This window comes from Patella vulgata, chromosome 4 (assembly GCF_932274485.2).
Source record: "Patella vulgata chromosome 4, xgPatVulg1.2, whole genome shotgun sequence".
Lineage (NCBI taxonomy): Eukaryota > Metazoa > Mollusca > Gastropoda > Patellidae > Patella > Patella vulgata.
In genome coordinates, this window is record NC_065882.2 from 9114550 (window position 1) to 9138692 (window position 24143).

Here is a 24143-nt window from a genome sequence, read left to right on the forward strand (position 1 = left end):
CGCAGTTCTAGTTTTTTATTGTCTTTATTGAGAAATTCAAACATTGTGATGGGGCCGTTATTGAATATTCCAAACCACTATAATGATTTCTATTAAGAACGGCTGATTAAAATATACACGCTAACCTGGTTGGGCATAAAGACCGCATAATGCATAAATAATGATATTTGGGACCAAATTGTCAGTTGTTATTCAATAAATATTGAGTTTTTGTGATAACTTCTTGTTACATGTTGTCACAATAAATGACACAACCATTGCAACATTTCTTGTACATGGTAGTACTGGTTTGTGTACACCGCGACCACTTGGTTTACAGATCATTGTTGGTAACTTCTTGTTACATGGTGTCACAATAAATGAAATTTAGTTTGCACACCACTGTTTATCTGATATGCGTCTAGTTTCATGGCGAGACATACTTAGGCATTGACTAAACCATGAAGATATGAAGTGTACAATTACATGTGTTTCTTGGACTATCATAGATCAAAACAAAAGTTAAATATGAATAAACTTGTAGTGATTTTGATTTTTGTAGTGTGTATTTTCCGGATAGTTTCAACAAACTACGTACAGCTTTATACAGATAAGATTGTTAAATTTGCTGCAACTACCACGTCAGAGTCAAGCAGCTCAATAGAGTGTGCTCTAGTATGTCGAATAAACCACCCCTGTGTTTCGTACGCCTACCATCCAGGAAGAGCTCACTGCTACCTTTACGATCGAGTTATTCATCCGGCAGACACCACAAATGTTGATGAAGGCATCCAAACATATACTTCTGATTTTGGTAAGTTCCACACACCCCCTACAACTTGCTGACCCGTATTTATAGCTTTATTCAGGAATTGTCTTTGGTTTTATAGTTTTGTCATCACTATTTCGGCTCCGTTCGGTATTGGCTTGTATCGGTCCCAGGCTAAGTTTTGTAAGATGCTAGTCTGGGTGTCGCGGGTTTGCTCTCGGTGTTGACCGACATAGTTCATCGAGATTTTCCGGTGCAGGACGGATGGCCTGACAATGCCACCTGTCTTGTTGTTCGAATGGGACGAAAAATCGAGGTCCTGTGTGCACGTAAAGATCCTTTGGCAGTCGGAATTTGATCCAAGAGTAGGCCGTAGCGCCGCTGACCAGGCAAAATGTTCATCATAGCACACTGTTTAGCGTATACCCGTCTTCATTAGCACAGTCGGGGCAAAACAGTGGGATGTTAAACACCATTTCCGTAACTTTATTTCACGGAGTATGGCCCATGATTGTACGAAATTTCAGTTTGGGCTTGTTGACACTCTATAGAGGTCACAATTTTGTATCCGATTTGGATTAAATGTATGTTTATAGGCATAGCCCAAATGTCTTGGTTCCTTACCATATTAGCGCATATCTGGCAGTAACTTCCTGGGTTATGGCACCTGCTTGTACCAAAAATCACGTCTTTAGTTCGAGGTCCCTCTAGAGGTCACAATTTTTACCTAATTTCAAATACCGTGAAAATCGGACGGAAACTGTCCCGACAAAGTGGCCGCTCGCTCCTTGTACACAAATAGTGTAAAATTATGGAAGTTGTAGACTCTATTAGTCACAATTTTTATCCGATTTTGATGAAGTTTTTAGCTTGTTGACACTCTAGAAGCCTCATTTTTTTTATCCAATTGTAAAAACTGTTTTAAGTATATTACTCTTGCATTCTAATGATGGTCGAGTTTGATTTTATTGAAAATCGGACCGAAACTACACAACGAAATGGTCGCTCCTTGTACGCAAATAGTGCAAAAGTATGTAATACTCTAGAGGTCCGATTTTGATGAAACATATATGTTTATATCCCAACGCGGTGGTTGAATGAGTGGTTAACCAGTGGACATTAGTTGCTTGATTGGAATTGGGGTTTGACACCTAAATTAAGCTTTGAAGTTGCTGTATTCACAAACTTGAATAGCTGGCAAACGCGTTTGCGGCCGTCAAATTTTCCAATTTATCTTTCGTTGGCAGGGCGGGGCTACATGGTAAGCTCCGCTCCTCCGTCTCCCGCAGAAGACTGGCGCCGCCATCTATAAATAACCCAAAATTATTTCGAGGTCTGACCCCCTCCCTCAGCAACAGTCATTGAGGCCATTCGCGTATGCATATATTTGAGCGGTTTTAAAATCGGATCAAAATTGTAACTTCTAGTACGAACACAAGCTAAAACACGATTTCTCGTACGATTAGTGGTCATAATCTAGGAAGTTACGTCCCGATATGCGCGAATATCAAAAGGAATCGAGGCCTTTGGATGGTAAACATATTTCAAGTTTCGTCAAAATCGGATACCAAATGTGACCTCGAGTGTCCACAAGATTAAAAAAAACAACTTGCTTTTTAGTACAATCAGGGGCGATTATTGGTGAAGTTACACCCCGATAATGCCTATATCGAACGGAACTGAGATCTTTGGGATATAAACCCATATTTTAAAGATGGGTTCCCGCGTACAAACTGTGGTGATATATATGGACTAAAAACATATTCAAACTAATTAATGTGTCATAATTTTGCTTCAAATCCTTCTCAAACACTGTAATTGCGAAGGAATGTCCTGCTATAAAAATTCGATCAAACCAGGTCATGTTTACGTCACGTGACTTACCTCTCTTGGAAGTCAGAGGAGAATTCATTCCATACATAAGACGATGTTGTCTTTAATCGTTTACTATTTATTACAAATATCGAATCCTAATTAATTTCTCGTATCAAAAATAAAGTATACATAATTCCCTCAAAACTTGTTGCTTTCAGTCACAAAACCGCTTAAAATGTCGATGCCACTAATTGCAATCGATTGCGGGAAGGTAAAACCTGTGCCACTACATTAAGTATCTGCAATTGGCTTTCTCACAGTCGCATTGGTTCACGATTCCGCTTGTTGTGCAGCTATTGCTTTCGCCAAACCAAATTGCACGCAGTCGCATCGGATTGCAAGGGCTACATAAAGCCTAACTCGAAACGATATGGAAGGGTATCGCTGCCAATATCAAATGGTCTGCGACAATGTCGTTTCCATTGATAATATGTAAAAAATACAATGTACAAAGTCCTAATAAAGTCAAGATACCTCTAAGGCAAGAGTTAAATGTAAAACCTCTAATGTTAAGTGTCTAATGACAAATGTTTTGTTAGAAAATGACGTGTCTACATTTTACATCTCTTACATTACATTTCACATTTGCGCTCTGGCACATCAGTGACATCTCATTTGTCCTTCACGCTTTCTGCACAGCATCAATTTTCAAATGCAATTTTTTTTTCACTATAAATAAATGGGAAATTGGGGAACAGGCAAAATGCCTGTCAGACCCCTATCCCTATTTAAAATACAAATTATATACTAATAATGAAAAGCAGTACATACAATATATACTAATAATGGAAAGCAGTATATACAATATATACAACCCTTACTTAGTTGAATACACCTAAAGTATTATAGTATGTAATAATAATAATAATATTAATAATAACAACTATAATAGTTTAAAATCGTTTAGTTAAATTGAAATATGATTGAACTGTTGTAAAGATAAGGTTATTAATTCCGTTTGTGAATGCATGCAACCCGTACAGTAGAGTTTTGCTGTTCTTATATTCATCAGATAATGTAGAAATGTTATTTCGTCGAAAAGTATTGAATTTTGGACAGTGTAAAAGATAGTGTTCGCTATCCTCGAAAGGGTGACTGACCACAATTGCAAGCTGGATTTTCAGAGCTTTACTGGGCAAATGGTAAACAAAATAATTCTTAGAAGAAACATATGTTATATGTTTCTGATTAGGGCATTGGCAGGGCTTTCTATAAGGGATCATTTCGTTGACCCCAAAATCAGGTTAACTTTTCCATTTGACCTCAAACAGTTCACTGGGATTATAAGCTGGTAGGGTTTTTAGGTAGATTCAAAGAAAACAACTAGTTTGCCACAAATCTGTGTATTATTCATAAATGTGGCATTAAATTCAAAAAAGTTATGAGACATCAAAGATGATAAACATTACGAGAAAATACAGCAACGAAAGTTGAAGTATGCACACAGTAGCAATTGTGATTTAATGAATGGATTTAAAGATAATACAAGCCAACAGTTGAGCTAGAATTTTCAAACTTAGGATAGGTGGTTATTGGGTCAATGCCTTGATGCAGTTCGAAGATGAGCATTTTCTGCTTAGGGTAAGCAGAGATAAGCAATTTGATTGGTTGATGCTCTAGGACACGATAACTTTAGTTCTAATTAAGTGAGTGATGAAACCTGGTGTGTAGTTTCATTACAATAATAAGTTGACTAAGGTCGATAATAAGCATTTCCTGCTCAGGGTAAGCAGAGAGAGAGAGAGAGAAATGGGGTTTAACGTCCACTCGACACAGACGGGGTCATTTCGGGACTAACATATGGTTTAATTTTATTTCAATAATTCGCTTGCGCGTAGGGATCTTTAGCAGTGGGAGGAAACCGGAGGACCAGGAGAAAACCCACGAGGTTGGACAGGCGATCCTACTCCTTGTCACGTACAACCGGGGATTTGAAACCACGCCAGTTGACTCAATGACAGGCTTTATGATACAGCACGCACGTGCTAACCATTTGGCGACCCAACCCCCCCAGGGTAAGCAGAGCGATAAGCAATTTGATTGGCCGAGACTTTGGAACACAATAACTCTCCTTCTAATTGAGCTAGAACTTGGTGTAGACAGGCAATGCCTTGAAGGAGTTCGAAGATGAGAATTTTCTGCTTAGGGTAAGCAGAGGTAAGTAATTTGATTGGTTGATGCTTTGGGACACGATAACTTTAGTTCTAATTAAGTGGGAGTGGGGACACTTGGTGTATAGTTTTATCACATCATTTCCTTGACTAAGTTTAATAATGAACATTTTCTGTTCAGGGCAAGCAGAACGATAAGCAATTTGATTGGTCATGACCTTGGAACACAATAACTCGCTTTCCAATTGAGGTAGAATGTTCAAACTTGGTGTAGGCATTCATTAGGTGACCGCCTTGATAGAGTTCGACGATAAACATTGTCTGCTTACTGTAAGCAGAGCTAAGCAATCTGATTGGTCGATGTGTTGGTTATAATTAAGCGAAAGTGATGAAACCGAGTAAAGATTCATTATATCATTACCTTGACTAAGTTCGATGATGAGAATTTTCTGCCTCGGCTGAGGAACGATAAGCAATTTGATTGGTCAAGACTTGTGACCTCCAGAGGGTCAACCCTGATACGCAATATTTTGACACTATTTGTGAACGAGGGGCGGCCATTTTGTCCGTCAGTTTCGGTGTGATTTTTACAAAATTTGAACCCAACCATCCTTAGGGTGTAAAGGTGATATATTTAAACGTTTTTTTAAATCGGATAAAAATTGTGACCTCTATGGGGTCCACAAGCTAAAAAGAAATGTAAGTTTATAACACAAAGATCTCGGTTCCTTTCGATATTTGCGCATATCGAATTGTAATTTCCTGAATTATGGCCCTTGATTGTAGGAAAAATCACTTTCTTCTTAGCTTGTTCTCTATCCAACAAAATCGGATAAAAATTGTGACTTCTATAGGGTCCACAACTTTGATATACCCTATTTTTACGCTATTTGAGAACGAAGGGCGGCCATTTTATCTGTCAGTTTTGGGCCGATTTTCACGAAATTCGAACTCAGTCGTCCTTAGGGTGTAATGGTGATATAATAATACGGTTTTTTAAATCGGATAAAAAATTATGACCTCTATAGGGTCCACAAGCTAAAAACACGATTTTTCATACAATCAGGGGCCATAATTCAGGAAGTTACGGTCCGATATGTGCGAATGTCGCAAGGAACCAAGATCTTTGGGTTATAAACTTACATTTCAAGTTTCAACAAAATCGTATTAAAATTGTGACCTCTATAGTGTCCATAACCTTGATATACCATATTTTTACGCTATTTGAGAACGAATGGCGGCCATTTTGTCTGTCAATTTGGGCTGATTTTCACGAAATTCGAACTCAGCCGACCTTAGGGTGTAACAGTGATATAATAATACGGTTTTTTAAATCGGATAAAAATTATGACCTCTATAGGGTACACAAGCTAAAAACGCGATTTTTCTTACAATCAGGGGCCATAATTCAGGAAGTTACGGTCTGATATGCGCAAATATCGTAAGGAACCGAGATCTTTGGGTTATAAACATACATTTAATGTTTAAACCAATTCGGATAAAAATTGTGACCTCGACAGTGTTCACAAGTTAAAAACGCGATTTTACGTATAATCATGGGCCATAATCCATGAAGTTACGATCCGATAATGCTAATATCGAAAGGAACCGAGATCTTGGGGAGATAAACCTATATTTCAAGTTTCGTTGAAATCGGATAAGAATTGTGACCTGTAGAGTGTTCACAAGCAATTGTGGACGGACAGGGACGACGACAATATACGTCCACATGAAAATGTGGGCGTATAAAAAGGATCGGGGAGCGACATTAAAAGTTAAACTGGAGATTTTTTATCAGACTACATAAACAATCCAACCTATATGACTTAATTATCCCACAAAGCAAAATTGATGCAATTTGTACATTTGGGCAAGTGAAATCATTGAACTACTTGCCCTAAGAAGTTAATGTTGAGTTAGGAATGTGTCATGTTTTATTTTCCAGCAACAATCCCAAGCATAATAATTTAATGTCTACTTTTATGCACCCACCGGACTAATGAATACAGATATATGCCATACAGAGACCTATAAGGGGAATTTTGCCCGGAACCACTCCGCTAAAGCCTACTATATTGAATTCTGTCAAGCATTCTTTTACACCAATGTTTACACTGGACCTTGTGTTTTTTGTACCATCTGATTCTGAACTGGATACTGTCTTTGCCAGGAACTCCCAGTCCCACCACGCTGACAAGCGAACTTTCTTGGCAAACCAAAGACCTCTTGGTTAGGGTGCCTGCGTCTTACTAAGCCTAATCATTTACAGTGTTCTAGGCTAAATTTTGACCTGTGAAGAAAGTTTTCCTAAAATTCAATTTAAATATTACCTACACATGTATAAGGTAATGAGTGTTTCGCATCATGCCATACACGTCTTTGAATTCTTTACTTTAAAATTGGAATTTTTCTGAAAAAAAAAGGGAAATGAGGTTGAATGAAGATGAACATATGCTAAGCAGTGGCCTATGACCATGAGGGTTTCTGTTGGTTTGAGGGAAGTTTTGTTTGAACAGCAGAGTTGCAGCCTTTTATAACAAATTCCAACTGCTAAGGGTTCTTTTATGTGTCCTCCATCATGTCCAAGAGACCCTGGTTTTCTTCCTATCTGAATCTGATAAGGAGAAATCATGCCACGAAATTCTGAGGAACTTACTTGGCAACACTGGGATCGAACCCTGAACTGTAACAGTGACGAGGGTGGATTCCATGTGATTTCTACTTGAGAAATTATTCAATATTGGGACCATCGGAATAAAAGGTTGAAAGATTTAAATTTACGGGCCATTAGCTGGCTTTAAACTACAAGGAATTAGGGAAGTATGATTATTGGACAGCAGTACTGAGGGGTAATCTCTATAACTGACTTTCAGATTCTCAGGCCGCCCAACCATGTATCAACCTCAAGAACCATTGAACTAACGGATTTCTGATCATCGGCCCATGTATGGAATAACAGACATGTAGGGTGACAGAATAAGTTTACTTCAATTTACCATCTTGTCTAGACACATTTTTAAGATACCGGCGCTGGTGGATTATTAATTTACAACCTCTGAAAAAAAATAAATTCACCTTTTTTCAAGTACCGGTACAGTGTACTGCAGTTTAAATTTACCGAAAACAACTTTAATCATTCAAAATGAATGCCAGTTAACTCGTCCACACAAACAGTCTAGTTATGTCGTCCACAAATATCAAAATACATGTACACTGGTTAGTCGTTGACACGGCATTGGTCAACTCGTCCTAACACCCATGGCGCCTCAATTCGACAATCACAATGGCAATGATATGCCATGAAAATAAAATGAATAAATCAATTTTCTGCATAGATCTAGTTCAAATTAAACTGAAGAATTTTCTGGGACAAACCGCCAAATTATAAATAATTCGGTATACTTAGGGTGGCCACCTTTGCTTGATCATATTGCGGGACATTATCTTTTTTCTTTTTTTTAAAAAAAACGAGGCAGTATGCATAACAATGTTGATATATAGTCACTTCACATTTTGTCATAGCAACAATAGAAAATCAAACTATGAAATATTCACACAAGCTGGGTTTGTATTCGTAAGGATAATAATACATAGCAACAATATAATTTCAAGTCATATATAGTATTCATATCAGCGTGTTTTGTATTCGTATTCCAGCATCATCTTGCATTTAAAAAAAACGAACACAATTTCTTTTGTAGCTGTAATAATACCTTTCTTTCATTTAAACAAAATATATAAATTATTAATTTGTGCGACAGAACTGTTTGAAAGGCTGCGTGTAAATATATATCATGGCGTTATAATAACTTAGTATAAAGGATGTTATGCTGGTTAAAGATGCATAATTTAAGAGCTGGGTGGGTTTAATGGCTGTATCATAAGGTCTGTCATTGAGTCAACTGTTGTGGTTTCGATTCCCCGGTTGTACGGGACAAGGAGTAGGGTCGCGGTCACCTGTCCAACCTCGTGCGTTTTCTCCGGGTCTTCTGGTTTCCTCCCACTGCTAAAGACCCGTACACGCAAGCGGAGGATTAAAATAAAATAAAATCATGTGTTTGTCCCAAAATGACCTAGTTTGTGTCAGTGGACTCTCTCTCTCTCTTTGGAATATTCGAGACTTAGCCTCGCTTTCCCATTTTTAAATTAAATTTTTAAATGACGAACTGTTCTAATCTAGTTGAAATCTCGAGTATCCAATGTCATCGAGAATTGATTATGACCTTGTTTTGTTAGTAAATGTCTAATTAAATTTCAAGCCGAAAGAAAGACCTGCAAAAGGCAGATTTAGCTCTTGCATGATGTATGTTTAAACTATTATTGCAAGAACTGTCAGCTCTTTATCTAAATCTTACGTAATGCATCTTTAACTTTCCCTGGTTGATCACCATGTCATGCTATATTAATAATACAAGATACCTTTACACAATCATATTCTGTTATACATCAATAGATATATTTGAATTTTAATAATTCAGAGACGACAAAGTGAAAGCGAATGTAATTGATACTTCATTAAACCAAGTATACATATCAAAAGGAACAAGCAATACGATACATCCCTTGTCTTCCAGTAGTTTTTGTATTATATTTTATAGAAATACATATTAGTCTTCGGTCACGGCAAATGCCCCAGTAGTCAGCTAATGTTTTTTGTTTATGTGATTCACCATGTAACAAATTTTAATACTAGTATTTATTTAATTTTATTATTCTTTGGGTAAGAGGGGGGTTGGGTGGCCCATTGGTTAACGCATGCATTTTAGATCATAAGTTCTTCTGTCACTGAGTCAAGTGGCGTGGTTTCCATTCCCCGCTTGTACGTGACAAGGAATGGGGTCGACAGCTAACCTCGTCCACTGGTTTCCTCCCAAAGCTAAAGACCTAACACCCATGGCGCCTCAATTCGACAATCACAATGGCAATGATATGCCATGAAAATAAAATGAATAAATCAATTTTCTGCATAGATCTAGTTCAAATTAAACTGAAGAATTTTCTGGGACAAACCGCCAAATTATAAATAATTCGGTATACTTAGGGTGGCCACCTTTGCTTGATCATATTGCGGGACATTATCTTTTTTCTTTTTTTTAAAAAAAAACGAGGCAGTATGCATAACAATGTTGATATATAGTCACTTCACATTTTGTCATAGCAACAATAGAAAATCAAACTATGAAATATTCACACAAGCTGGGTTTGTATTCGTAAGGATAATAATACATAGCAACAATATAATTTCAAGTCATATATAGTATTCATATCAGCGTGTTTTGTATTCGTATTCCAGCATCATCTTGCATTTAAAAAAAACGAACACAATTTCTTTTGTAGCTGTAATAATACCTTTCTTTCATTTAAACAAAATATATAAATTATTAATTTGTGCGACAGAACTGTTTGAAAGGCTGCGTGTAAATATATATCATGGCGTTATAATAACTTAGTATAAAGGATGTTATGCTGGTTAAAGATGCATAATTTAAGAGCTGGGTGGGTTTAATGGCTGTATCATAAGGTCTGTCATTGAGTCAACTGTTGTGGTTTCGATTCCCCGGTTGTACGGGACAAGGAGTAGGGTCGCGGTCACCTGTCCAACCTCGTGCGTTTTCTCCGGGTCTTCTGGTTTCCTCCCACTGCTAAAGACCCGTACACGCAAGCGGAGGATTAAAATAAAATAAAATCATGTGTTTGTCCCAAAATGACCTAGTTTGTGTCAGTGGACTCTCTCTCTCTCTTTGGAATATTCGAGACTTAGCCTCGCTTTCCCATTTTTAAATTAAATTTTTAAATGACGAACTGTTCTAATCTAGTTGAAATCTCGAGTATCCAATGTCATCGAGAATTGATTATGACCTTGTTTTGTTAGTAAATGTCTAATTAAATTTCAAGCCGAAAGAAAGACCTGCAAAAGGCAGATTTAGCTCTTGCATGATGTATGTTTAAACTATTATTGCAAGAACTGTCAGCTCTTTATCTAAATCTTACGTAATGCATCTTTAACTTTCCCTGGTTGATCACCATGTCATGCTATATTAATAATACAAGATACCTTTACACAATCATATTCTGTTATACATCAATAGATATATTTGAATTTTAATAATTCAGAGACGACAAAGTGAAAGCGAATGTAATTGATACTTCATTAAACCAAGTATACATATCAAAAGGAACAAGCAATACGATACATCCCTTGTCTTCCAGTAGTTTTTGTATTATATTTTATAGAAATACATATTAGTCTTCGGTCACGGCAAATGCCCCAGTAGTCAGCTAATGTTTTTTGTTTATGTGATTCACCATGTAACAAATTTTAATACTAGTATTTATTTAATTTTATTATTCTTTGGGTAAGAGGGGGGTTGGGTGGCCCATTGGTTAACGCATGCATTTTAGATCATAAGTTCTTCTGTCACTGAGTCAAGTGGCGTGGTTTCCATTCCCCGCTTGTACGTGACAAGGAATGGGGTCGACAGCTAACCTCGTCCACTGGTTTCCTCCCAAAGCTAAAGACCTTGTGTGCAAGCGAATTATAGTTTGTGTCGAGTGGGCGTAAAATCCCATTTATCTTTTTCTCTCTCCCTCGATTGTTTTGACAATAATTGACTTTGGTAGTTTATTCTATAGAAAACGTCTGGCATAGGACAAAGCACGTTTTCTAAGTTTTAAGTTAATATTTGGAGATTTTCAAAGATGTACTGTCTGAGAACTGAGATTTGAACTGAGATTTATACTGGCAGTGCAGTCTTTACAATATTTTTTAAATATAAAATGTGAATGGTGTTGTCTGTTGCGCTGCTGATAGTGGATGTAGTTGTAGTGCAAGAGAGGGGTGGGGTGTCAATGTTATATCAATTATATTCGATAATTTTTGTCAATATTTTCCAATTTATATGTTTATTACATTAAAATATATATTTCTTTGAGTTAAACGTAATTGAAATGGGATTTAACGCCCGACTGGGCTAATGAAGACGGCCATACGCAATAGTGTCCTATGAGGGAAATTGTGCCCTGGACCGGTGTTACGGCCTACTCTTATATAGAATTCCAACGGCCATGGATTCTTTTGCGTCTCATCCGAATGAGTATACATTGACCAAGACCCTCTGTCCTGCACCAGTGACAAGGGGGAACCACGCTGGTGGATTTCGGTGGATTTTCAAAATGATGTACAGGGAAAGGTCAATTACATGTTGTTACCAAAAGGCCTTCTAAAGGATTTTGTGGTGGATCTTTCAGTATTGTGACTAGCCTAATACTCAAATAGACTTTCGCGAGACTAGATTCACGCATATTACTGTAATAGAAATCTTCCATGTGAACAGTTGCGGTAAATTTTGTCTGGTTTCGGGACGCGGGACTTGGAAACATTTTGCGGGACTGTCCTGCAAAATGCAGGAAGGGTGGTCACCCTAGGTGTACTTCATCAATCAATGAAATTGGCATTTCGACGCCATGCATAATGCATGACACCAAATCCAAATTGTGTGCGAGTCATAATCACACTAAACTTATTTTTACGCGATTTTCAGCAACTTAGACATTTTGTTAGTGATAAATTGTAACTAATCATTAAATTGGCTAGCTATAACAAAACCCTGGTCTTTACAACAATTAAAACTTAGAGAAATATTACAATAACTTTCCTTAAATTGTTTTCATCAGTATCAATCAAATTAGCGAAAAGAAAAAGATGGCGGCCATAACATGAGACGAAGGCTACGATTGGATTAAATTAAATTTAATATAGACCTACTTAATGTCTTTTTGAGACTAACATATTGTTCAATTTTATTTCAATAATTTGTGCATGCACGTAGGGCTCTTAAGCAGTGGGGGAAATCGGAGACCCGGAGAAAACCCACGTGGTTGAACAGGTGACCCTACTCCTTGTCACGTACAACTGGGGAATCGAAACCACGCCAGTTGACTAAATGACAGACTTTATGATACAGCGCGCACGTGCTAACCATTCGGCCATCCGACCCCCCTCAGTGAGTGAGACGTTGGCACACTAGCCGAGTCGTCCCGTGTTCGATCCTGTCATTGCCCAGGAAAGCTCTTCTAGATTTTACGCCTTGGTTCCCCCTTCCAGTGGTGCAGGACATAGGGCCTGGCAAGAAGAGAGAGAAATGAAGTTTAATGTTCACTCTACACAAACTACGCCATAGCAGGACTAACACATGGATCAATTTTATTTCAATTATTTGGCTGTTGGGGTCTTTTGCAGTGGGAGAAAACCATGGGGACCAGGAGGAAACAGTTGTACAGTCGTGCGGATGGCACAACAACAAAAAAAACTAGATCACACATGCACATTGTCGTGTATGTAAAAGTTGGACAGTTGGATTTTGAAATAAGATAAGGCCTTAGTGCCTCATTGCACACTGTATGGCGTATGTAATGGGTGTCTTTTTTGAACGTTTTTTGATAATAAGAGCATGAGTAATTCTTTTTTGTTAAGAATAAATGCTTCAATTATCCCAGGTTGGATCCCGGCATGTCAACATAATTACTCAGTATTTTCGGATTAATTGACCATTGACCGTGGTGTCAGACGGAGGTCCTGGCAAGAAACAGCATCTAGTCGTTCATACTGTTTATATAGCACCGCTGTCTGTGCATTCTCCAAAATTGTTTCATCAGATGGAGCAGAAAAACAGGGCATTATAACCAATCATTCAATTTGTCACTTGCTAATATAGGGGAGCCACAGTGGCTCGGTGGGTAAGACATTTGTTTTACTAACTATAGTGGCTCTGTGAGTAAGACATTGGCTCGCTAACTTAGAAATCCCAAGTTTATCAGGATTGTCTGGTGTGGTTCCCCATTGTTAGCAGTGCAGGACGGAAGGTCTGGTAAGAGACAAAGTAATGGAGTGCACATAAAAGAACACTTGGTAGTTGGAATTCAATGTGTCAGGGCAAAATTTCCCTTATAGCACTCTGAATGGCGTATTACTGTTTTCATTTGCTCAGTCAGAGAAGAACAGCAGGACGTTAAACTCCATTTCATTTCATATCAGTTGCTTAAAACAGGTCCACTATCCAGGATCCCGCTGTTGGCCTAGACAGTTCATTAGGATTTTCTGACCAAAGGTTTCTCATTGTCAGTGGTGTAGGGCCGGTCAAGAAAGTATCCATAGTTGTTTGGAGTAGTTAGGACATTGGTGTGCACGTAAAAGAGCCCGAGGTCTTGTGTGTGTGTGCATGTAAAAGAGAGAGAGAGAGAGAAATGGGGTTTAACCTCCACTCGACACAAACTAGGTCATGTCAGGACTAACATATGGTTCAATTTTATTTCAATAATTCGCTTTCGCGTTGGGGTTTTTCGCAGTGGGAGGAAAATGGAGGAGCCGGAGGAAACCCATGAGGTTGGACAGGCGACCCTACTCCTTGTCACGTACAACCAGGAAATCAAAACCAACATGTAAAAAAAGTTGTAATTTGATATAAGAATAGGTCATATGGCAGCTGTCAAGGTGGCTAACATTTAGTTCTTTGCTTGCGTCTTTTCTTTTCAATGTGGGGGTTGAATGGTCTTGTGCTTAATGTGTGCGCGTGAAATCATAAGGTCTGTTGTGGACACACTAGCCGAATCATTCGGCTTCGGTCAAATAAGTGGGCATACTCCCACCCGATTCACTAGTTGATTGCATCACCTTTGACCTCGCATAATTAAACATGGCAGCGACCATGTCTTCAAACAATTACGTTACTTCTCGATATGATCGGATTGGTGATTAATTATAATTCGGGCGAATATATCAAACATGTTTGCCTATTGAGTGTTATTGGTGGCTTTGGTCTTTTAAAATACCGATTTGAATGAAATATTTTAAATATGTACGGGCACCGTGCAGCCTACACAACACATCAAATCTTAAAGGATTACCAAATTTCCAGCAAATTTACTTTTACTTTTACCGTGTAGCCTACACATGTATGATGGTCTGTTATTATATTTAGGTACCTGAATCATTGATAGAAACAGCAAGTTTATTTGTAAGATGAGTTTTACATAAGACTCGTCATTCACTTGTGTACATTTTGAAGCGGTAGCCTGATAAAAGAAATGCCGACCGAAAATCTCGATCATTCGGGAATCGTCGCTAATCGCTATATAACGCCTACGACCCATGGTGGCAGTATAATGTCAAATAAGGCAGGCATGCTTGCATGCCGTGTGTTCAAAGCCACATTAGGTCCTAATGAAATTCAACTATCATAACATTCAATTCTCGTCGGCCATTTTGATTATGGTCTATGCCTATTAGAGCGTACCGGTATCCGATACATGACCTAGATACAGGACGCCGCCATGTTGGTGGACAACAACACACCACCTCTCCGTAAACATGGTAATAGATTTTAGACCATCCAACATTGATTGTTTTTCAAAGTAAATAAATAAAAATGCGCCAGAAAATAATTTACATATTTGAAAAGAGCAAAGAACGTGCTTTTCAGTGATACGTAATATGACATCTGGAATTTTGTATTAAGTCACACATTTTTAATTTAAATACCCGGCCATATCCCCGTCAAATAATACGAGTTCCGTACCACTGGACTTTAGACGAAGCGAAACAGTGAATAACCACCAATTTGATTAATTATTATGTGTAAATAATGAATACAGGATTACATTTCCCCGACACAGAAAGGGGGGATATATAATAAGCTGCGTATCTAGTACTTGGACTCTGTGAAGAACGAACCCCGCTAATGACCTATTTTTAGACAGACGCCATATTTCAATACATTCACTTATTTGTTTAAATCGAGTAGGCTAATGAATATGGATTTTAAAACAGTTCAGGCGGTATATATACATTATTCCTTTTTTGTAAATGAGCCGGGCGGCGAGCGGGCGGGGGTTAACACTGCTGCGCGACATTTTATTTCATCAATTTTTGAAAGTGTGAATGAAATGATCGTTTTTTAATAGTCTTTTAGAAGTGACGATGAAATGATCATCTATTTTCACCATCTCCCAGAAGTGTTAATGACATGCAGTTGTATATAGACTATCTTTCAGAAGTGACGATGAAATGATCATCTATATGATGAAATGATCATCTATTTTCACTATCTCCCAGAAGTGTTAATGGCATGTAGTTGTATAAAGACTATCTTCATTTCGGTACGGGTATCCTGTACTCTTGAGGAGTATAAGCTTCGACAACATTATTACCTATTAACAAACCTACACCACAGTTTAAATCTGGGATGTCAATATCTTTAAGATGTGGATACTTTGAGATGTCACTAACTAAAGGGACATCACTCTTTGTCACAGGAATTTGATCAACAGTGTAACAATTCTTAATAACAATAGAATCTGACATATCATACCTAAAACTTTGATATTACTTAATACAATAGTAGGAATACTATTAGAATTATTCATAGTTTGTAAATTAATACTACTGTATGAACCTTCCTATTTTATAAACGGATTTCTTCGATTATGAACAAACTACTTAACTTTGGTTACTATAAACTTACCTGTGTGTTTGAAATCAACTCCCGTTAAATAAATTCCATTGCACAACTAAATATCCCAGCGAATAAAAAAGTTCTCTCTTGTAAACCCACACTTGGACATCGAGAAATACAAACATGGAAGCTAATTACGTCACTTATCGGGATAAATCAAGGGGGTCGCAGCAAGACTTTTTTATATTATTGGCTCTCTTCCGCCAATTCAAATTTGTGTATGAATACACAATTGCTCTCGGACCCATGAGTTTGGGCGTTTACAACAATAAATACGCCCGTAGTCCGTTATTTTGTTTTCGACATGTATTAATTATTTGGTTAGAGAGTTGGGTGGGATTATTTCTTTTGAACACAGGTGCAGTAAAAAAAGGAATGGCATTCGTTTTACGGGTCTTGAATCTCACCCTTAAATATCTTTACTATTTCCTGATGTCATTTTGTAGTTCGCGATCATGCCTCAGCCAATCAACGCTTTGAATTCTATTACCGTAAAAGATACCATGCCATATGAGTTATTGTATGCTACACAGATGCAGTGAAAACGGTTAAATTTGGCGCGAAACTTTCACGACTTTTTCCCACGGTCTGCACAATTTACACACAATAATACACGCAATCTGCGATGCCTCTTTTGACGAGTGATTTTTTTTTTGTTTTAAATACATTTTTATAAAGACGACAAACGATATTTAGACACCCGGAACTGTTCTTTTCAAGAATGTTTCGATTTCAGTATTTGTCGAATAAACAAAAAAGAGTAATTTAATCAGGAATATTATTGACATGAACATTCGGAACGTGAATTAAATATGGAAATCATTAACAAGCGGTGATCCTTTTTTTTTTGTTTTTTGTTTTACCGGGTAATCATAAAATTTTGTAAATGGACTAATAACCACAGGGCATTGGGATTAGACCCAGTTATGAAATATGATCAATTAAAATTATGAAATAATGTGTGTTTATTTGTAAATGTTAGCCACAAAGTTGCCTATAATAATTGACATGCAGGGATTTAATATAGTTTATGAAAATATATATTATATACAGGATATTTACAATTGTGGGTCGATGATTATTTTGAACTATAAAAAAAACGAAACGTAATAGGATCTGTGTTTTTTAAAATTAGATTTGATATAGCTTCATTGTGCCTATTTCTCCCGGGAATTGTACACACAGACACACCACAGGAAGAACTTTTCCATGTAGTTTTAGACCCTTTCTTTAGATATTCCCAGCACATTTAACAGTTTTGTCTACCCTGAAATCTCGTCATTATTTTCTGCAATTTCTGTAGGGAGGTGACCATTGGGGACAGAGTGCAATGGACGAGGAACAACAGCTTCTGAGATATTATCACCAACAAGTTCCAACACTAGGAACTGTCTAAACGCACGCTGTGATAAAGTTGGTTGATTTGAAATTTTACACATTTCCTTATAAAGAATAAAACTATTTGCAATAGCAATATCTATAAAATGAAAAAATAAAATTTTGTACCATTTTGTTGTTTGCGTAAAACTTGATAATACTGAATAAACTGGTCGGACAAATCAACCCCACCCATAAACATATTGTACTCCTTTACTGCAGGGGGAATAGGAATTTCAACATGCTCCAAAGTACCAGTTTTTGTTTGATTTTCTCAAAACAGTATCAATACCAATGGCTTTGTGAAAAGATGAACACATCGTCACATCACGAGTATCCTTCCATCTGACAAAGTAGATCAGTGTCTCGTAACCATCTAATTGAACCTCATGGCAGCCCTTTTAGAGATCCATTGAGGTTTGTCTTTGGAAAACCTTTCCTACTTTCCCGAATTGTTCCACATGCTAATGTCTTATCAACAAAAAGATGTTGAAATAATGTAGAACTTGTGTAGAAGTTATAAACAAAAAGGCTGACGAAGACAAGGCTGGAATGCAGATGGCTCTCTGTTCTTCAGTGGTGAATTTTCTTCCACAGAATCTTTTGCATAAGAACGTTTGAATGCTGATTGACGCCTTGACCTGACATTATTGCACTGCACCAAAACTTCCTCAACAATAGCATTATCACTATTTCCATCTTCAGCTGTGAGCGTTCAAATATAAAAAAGTAAATGTAAGGCATTCATTTTAAAAGACTTCTACAATAAGTTACCTTAGGTAAATAAAAAATGGAAAGAGGAAGATGATAAATCATTATCTAATACTAGTAGATCTAGGCACACAGAGAAAGAGAGAGAGAAATGGGGTGTAACATACACTCGACACAAACTCGGTCATTTCAGGACTAATGCCTGGTTCAATTTTTTATCTCAATAATTCGCTAGCGTGTTGGGGTCTTTAGCAGTGGGAGGGACCTCCGAGGTTGGACAAGCAAAACCACGCCACTTGGCTCAATGTGAACAAACCATTAGATTTCATTAAAAATCATCATTATTTTTTACTGTATAAACTTCATCTTGAATCTGTTTTGGGGGTCACTAAGTTCATTGGTGACGTTAAATTTAAGACTTAAAAATCCAATATGGCGGTAATATTTCCACAAATTCCATACGTGTTGCTATTTTCTCAGTGTGTAATGACCTGTCTAAAATTTTACTGTTGCATTTTCTTGTCTATAAAACTTTTTATGTATACTTATCTATATTTGTCTATACACTCACCTATGTTTGTATATATTCTCACATTTGTGCTTATTGTGTGTGCAAACTAAAGTAATACTGTAATGACCTCGCCCTTTGGTGCCACAAGACAGTTAGGGGAGGAATTGTATAGACAAAACAGCTGGATTTGCCAGTGGACTCTTTCCTTTCAAAAACGATATCATAACTAACATGATGTATCTGATGAGTTTGGTCAGTAATAACGTTCAAACAGACTTGTGACTGGTAAAAGCATCGAAATGGTTGTATTAGACGATTTACATATTTACAAATAGAAGTGAACGTGCTTTTCACTAATATGTAACATGATACCTGGAATTTCGTATTTGTCCCCCCGCCCCGCCCGTAATCATGGTAAAGTACCATCCAAAGTATCAAGGTAAGTAAATTTCTTATTGTGTGCTAAGCTGAATTCCTGTTATAGTGAGTGTCTTGAATATTCTTGTTCTGGCTTATAGTGTGCCAGGTTTGCGTATATTTTAATAAGTCACGTGATATCCTTAATTTGCATATTAAATTTGATGCTGTGCGAAAGATGCTATGTAGAAAGCATGAAGGAGAAATGGGATGTGGCAGAATGTAAAATGTAATGAGAGAAATGTACAATGCGGACACGTAAAAAAAAGCATTTTCCGACAAAACAGTTGTCATTTGACACTTAAACATGCATTATGCAAGAGCTAAATCTGATTATTGCAAGTCTTAATTTAGGTTTCAGATGTTATAGAAATTATAAATTAGATCTTTATTTAAACAACAAGACCAAAATCAACTCTGTAGACCCACGGATGGCTCGGCTACAGCTCGGATTTAAATAGGATTTCACTAATTCATTAAATCAAATAAGCGGTAACCTGATGAAAATACGTCAGTTAGATCGCGGCTAAATGATAGAGTGTACTTAGCGGGGCCGCTGTAAAGCGTTTCCGTATGCCATTGAAAACTTTACATGATAATCGAGATATGTAGGTGGAGTTAACGCCTGTCAATCAAACGATCAGCGAAGGTGACGACACAATTCGCTACCATTTCTAGGCAAATATTACAACGATGATAACTATGTTCAGAATAAAGCAATTTGACTGAATTTTTCAATATATTCTTCTTTCATCATCTACTTTTGAACTATTATAGCAAGAATGTCCAACTCTCTATAAAAATCTCCCATAATGTATCTTTAACATTTGACGTTTTACATTTAACTCTTGTCTTAGAGGTATTTTGACTTCATCATTAGCGGTATTAGGACTTTATACATTGTACTTTTTACATACAATCAATAGAAAAGACGTTGTAGCAGAGCATTTAATATTGGCAGCGATAACCTTCCATATTACGGAGGGGGGGGGGGATAGTAAAACCCTTGCGTGAGACTTTTGTATGTTCGGCACCGAGGACGGTCGCCGGCTGAGCATAGAGACTTTTTATCCTGCAATTGTACTCATGTTGTACGCCTGAGGTGTGTCGTGCTATTTAAGAGATAAGCTATTTACCGTTCCTTGCACTGCAGACATATGGCTCGTGGTCTCAGCTAAGTTTGCTACTCGCTGGAATTATCACCATTGTGTATCAGCAATTGACGGAAAACACATCCGTATTAAGAAGAGTGGGTCAAAGTACGACAATTACAAAGGATTCGTTTCCATAATACTCTTGCGTCTTGTATGTGCCCAATGCCAGTTCGTATGGGCAAGTGTTGATGCCAATGTGGGAACTTCAACACACCTTGTTCCCCCAGAGAACCATTGTCCGGAGATGACAGGGACATACCCTGGCAGATGACGCTTTCCCTTGCGAACTTAGTTGATGGAAGCCCTACAGCTTTCGTGGGATAACATCAGGTGCTGTTGTGAATGCCTTTGACATTCTCGCACACCTTTGGGGATACCTACTGACGACACTGCCTGTTCCCTCTCTGAAGCAGCAGTCGACTTAACTCCTTGAGCCCTTCTTTGGTCCCATTTTTTAACTAAATAAAACTGTTTAATACCTTTGAATAGATATCCCGAATCAAAACATTAATACGCATTACTGGCTTGCGTTTCACGTTCGTCAGGTGTATTTGTCATGTGCACATCAAGTGCGGGTCGTGAATCGCTTGCACGAAATTGGTTACTTTTACGTTACACGTACCCAGCACGCCAGATTTTCGCCTTTCAGGACACAGGGTGACTAACTGACTAAGGCACTGGTTCGCTAGTCTGGAGGTCGCGGGTTCTCCCCCGGTGTTGGCCGAATAAGTTCATCGGTATTTTCCGGCGTGCTTTTCCTTTCAGTGGTGCAGGACAGAGGGGATTTTAAGTACAGCTGTCTAGTCGATTGGATGGGACGAAAACCCAAGGTCCTGTGTGCACGCAGAAGATCCCTTGGCAATTGGAATTGGATATAAGTGTAGGCCATGGTGCGGCTATCCGGGCAAACATTTCCCTCGCAGAAATTCACTTATGTATTTATTATATTTTCTTTGCTCTGGCCCCTGAGTCCCAAATGGTCTGTAACTTTGTTTTTGTGAACATCAATCCACTGCATCAGTGCCTACTAGACTCACAAAAATGTAATACATACAAATTGCCTCATTTTGCGTTTGGCAGAATCCTGAGTGTACCCCAAAAAGCTACCCGATTCCAATTCTACTCAATTTTGCGCAAAAGGATTTCGTCGGCACGATTACGTATGTAGTGAAGGCTAAAGTAATAATCGGGGTAAGATCCCCTGTGTCCATGGAATGAGTAAATTTTATGTTTATATAGAACAATTTTGCATTACAGGTGAACAGAATATCGCCTTCCATAAGCCTACTGCACAACGTTCAACATGGGATATTCATCAGTCATCCAACGGTGTGGATGGACTTAAATACTCCAGTATGTTCCATACTAATACCAGCGCCTGGTGGTGCGTGGATCTTCTGGCCGTGCATGACATTGAGTGGCTGGTTATGTATAACGTTGTTTTCGATAGTAAGTAGCTGGCTGGACGTTTGTTGTAGTTTAATAATCTTACGCCATTTAATAACTCATAATGTATTAAAGATACATCATGCGAGATTAGATAAAGAGCTGACGGTTCTCTCTATAATGTCAAGGGGATTTCCTGAAAATTTCGGTCAAATTGCTCCACTCTGGTAAGATAAAAAAAACCCATAGTCTGGATTATCCATTTCATGATTCAATCCTGAATGGAAGTCGAACAGCAAATCGGAACCTAATCCAATAAACATCGGAAGCTAGCGATGCCATCAAGAGTTGATTATGGTCTGGATAAATTAATTAATGTCTAATTAATAGTTTAGATAACATTTCAGGCCTAACGAAAGACCTGCAATAGGCAGATTAAGCTCTTGCATAATGTAATAAAGTCAAAGGATCTAATCATAATGATGATCGCGGCTTACATAGAGCGGAAACACACAATAATATTTGAAATTTAAGTAGGTGGGTTCGTTTTGCGAAATGCCAACGTCTTTGGCACAATCGAAACTATTGATCGGGGACTTGGACAGTAGAATATTGGATTTAGATGAGCTAAATCTATAATCTTGTAGCCTAAAATGGATCAAACAGCACCTGTAATATGAATGCATGTGAACTGATTTACATTCATTTTTTTAATTATTAAATTTATTGTTATTTCTAATCAGCTTTGTTCGTTGAAATACGTGAGCGGTGCATATTCAATGTCAGTCCCTTCTACATCGGAGGTACGGTTTGGCATTCATTGACGTTTAGCTGTCCGTGTGCACGAAGACGCCGCATTATATGTAACGCTCGAGTGCATTGGGTTCATCGGGATATTCCGGCGTGATTTCCCCTTGTTAGTGGCGGAGGGCCTTAGAAGGTTAGCTGTCTAGTCGTTCGGGTTTTGCGAAAAACTGAGGTCCCGTGTATGCACTGGCTTGCACGTAAAAGATTCCTTGGCAGTTGGAATTCGATAAAAGAAATTTCCCTCATGGTACAATGTATGGCGTATGTCCGTCTTCATTAGCCCAGTTAAAGCAGAACAGTAGGACGTTAATCCCCATTTCATTTCGAGTGCATTAGGTACATGCCGGTAATAGTTTAAAAAGTGTTCACTTAGGAGATAAACACTTCTGTTTCGCATTTGGATGGGTGTTATTGTGCAATAGACACGTCCTGGGATCAGTAGGACCCAAGATGTGTTAGCCATATTTTTATATTTTTTTTTCTTCTAGGTCCAGACAAGGCTGGTAGAATTGGGGGATTTGAGATTATGCTAGCGGCAAGCGGTGGCTGTACTCAGGCAGGTTTCACGGCATCAACGCTGTGTTACAAAGATACAAGTAGTACAGAACTAAATATCTACACAATCAACAGCTGCTCTGAACCAAACACACAGTTTGATGCACGATATGTTTTTATTAATCAACCAACTAATTTTCTTCATTTATATCAGGTTGAAATTGTTCCTTGGTGTACTTAAAAGGCTCGATCTGTCATTTGCATTATAATATAAAACTAATACGTGCAAGATCTTTTTCGACGTTCCAAAGTAAATGTACGGTGCTAAAACCACCTAAAGATAAGTTTTAAATGTTCCTTTTATTAATTAGAACAGGTTTAGCTTTAGTTTTTTTATATTTTACGCTAACATTTTATTGCTTTAAATCTTCTTAGTGCAAAAACGGAAAATTTGACCTTTTGGCCTCCAGAGTCACAAAGAACTAAGGTGAATTTAGAAAGTTAACATTTTTATTAAAATGTTGATTACATTCGATCATTTTCAGTATGTTTTCATGATACAAGAATGGCTGCGCATTCACTTTCAGTGCAAATGATAACCTTTGACCGCGAACATCTCGAAGACACCCCAACGGCGGACTGAGTACCACTCGGCATCGTATTTTACGCAAAATCTTACTCTAGAAAAGCTTGGTCGGGTTTTGTGCCCCATTTGATGGACCCCCCCAACGCACCGAGCTTCTGGCCTACAAGCACCCTTTAGCGGCTACAATTACACCCATCCTGGTGTTCAGTACTCATGGATATCGATTACACTTTTGCAATCCAATAAACGCTGTTCTATGAATTATTCCCCAATAATAGTTACTCCCTTTGGTGTAAATGCAGTATAACACTGGTAGTGGTATAGTGTATCCATAAATCTATTCAGGTGTTCTGTAGTCATGAATATCAGTTACACTTGTTAGGTGTAGTTCTTTTAGTTAGTTACCCATGGAAAGGTATTACATTAAAAAAACGTACATCTTTGTTGCTTCGTAA

General features: G+C 37.9%; 1 long non-coding RNA gene across 1 annotated transcript; it reads left to right on the forward strand.

Moving 5' to 3' along the window:
* The first annotated feature begins 694 nt into the window (after positions 1–694).
* Positions 695–23263, forward strand: LOC126819156 (uncharacterized). Its single transcript, XR_007679530.2, has 3 exons — positions 695–793; positions 21672–21863; positions 23096–23263. It is a non-coding gene; the product is annotated as an uncharacterized LOC126819156 (long non-coding RNA).
* The last annotated feature ends 880 nt before the right edge of the window (positions 23264–24143 follow it).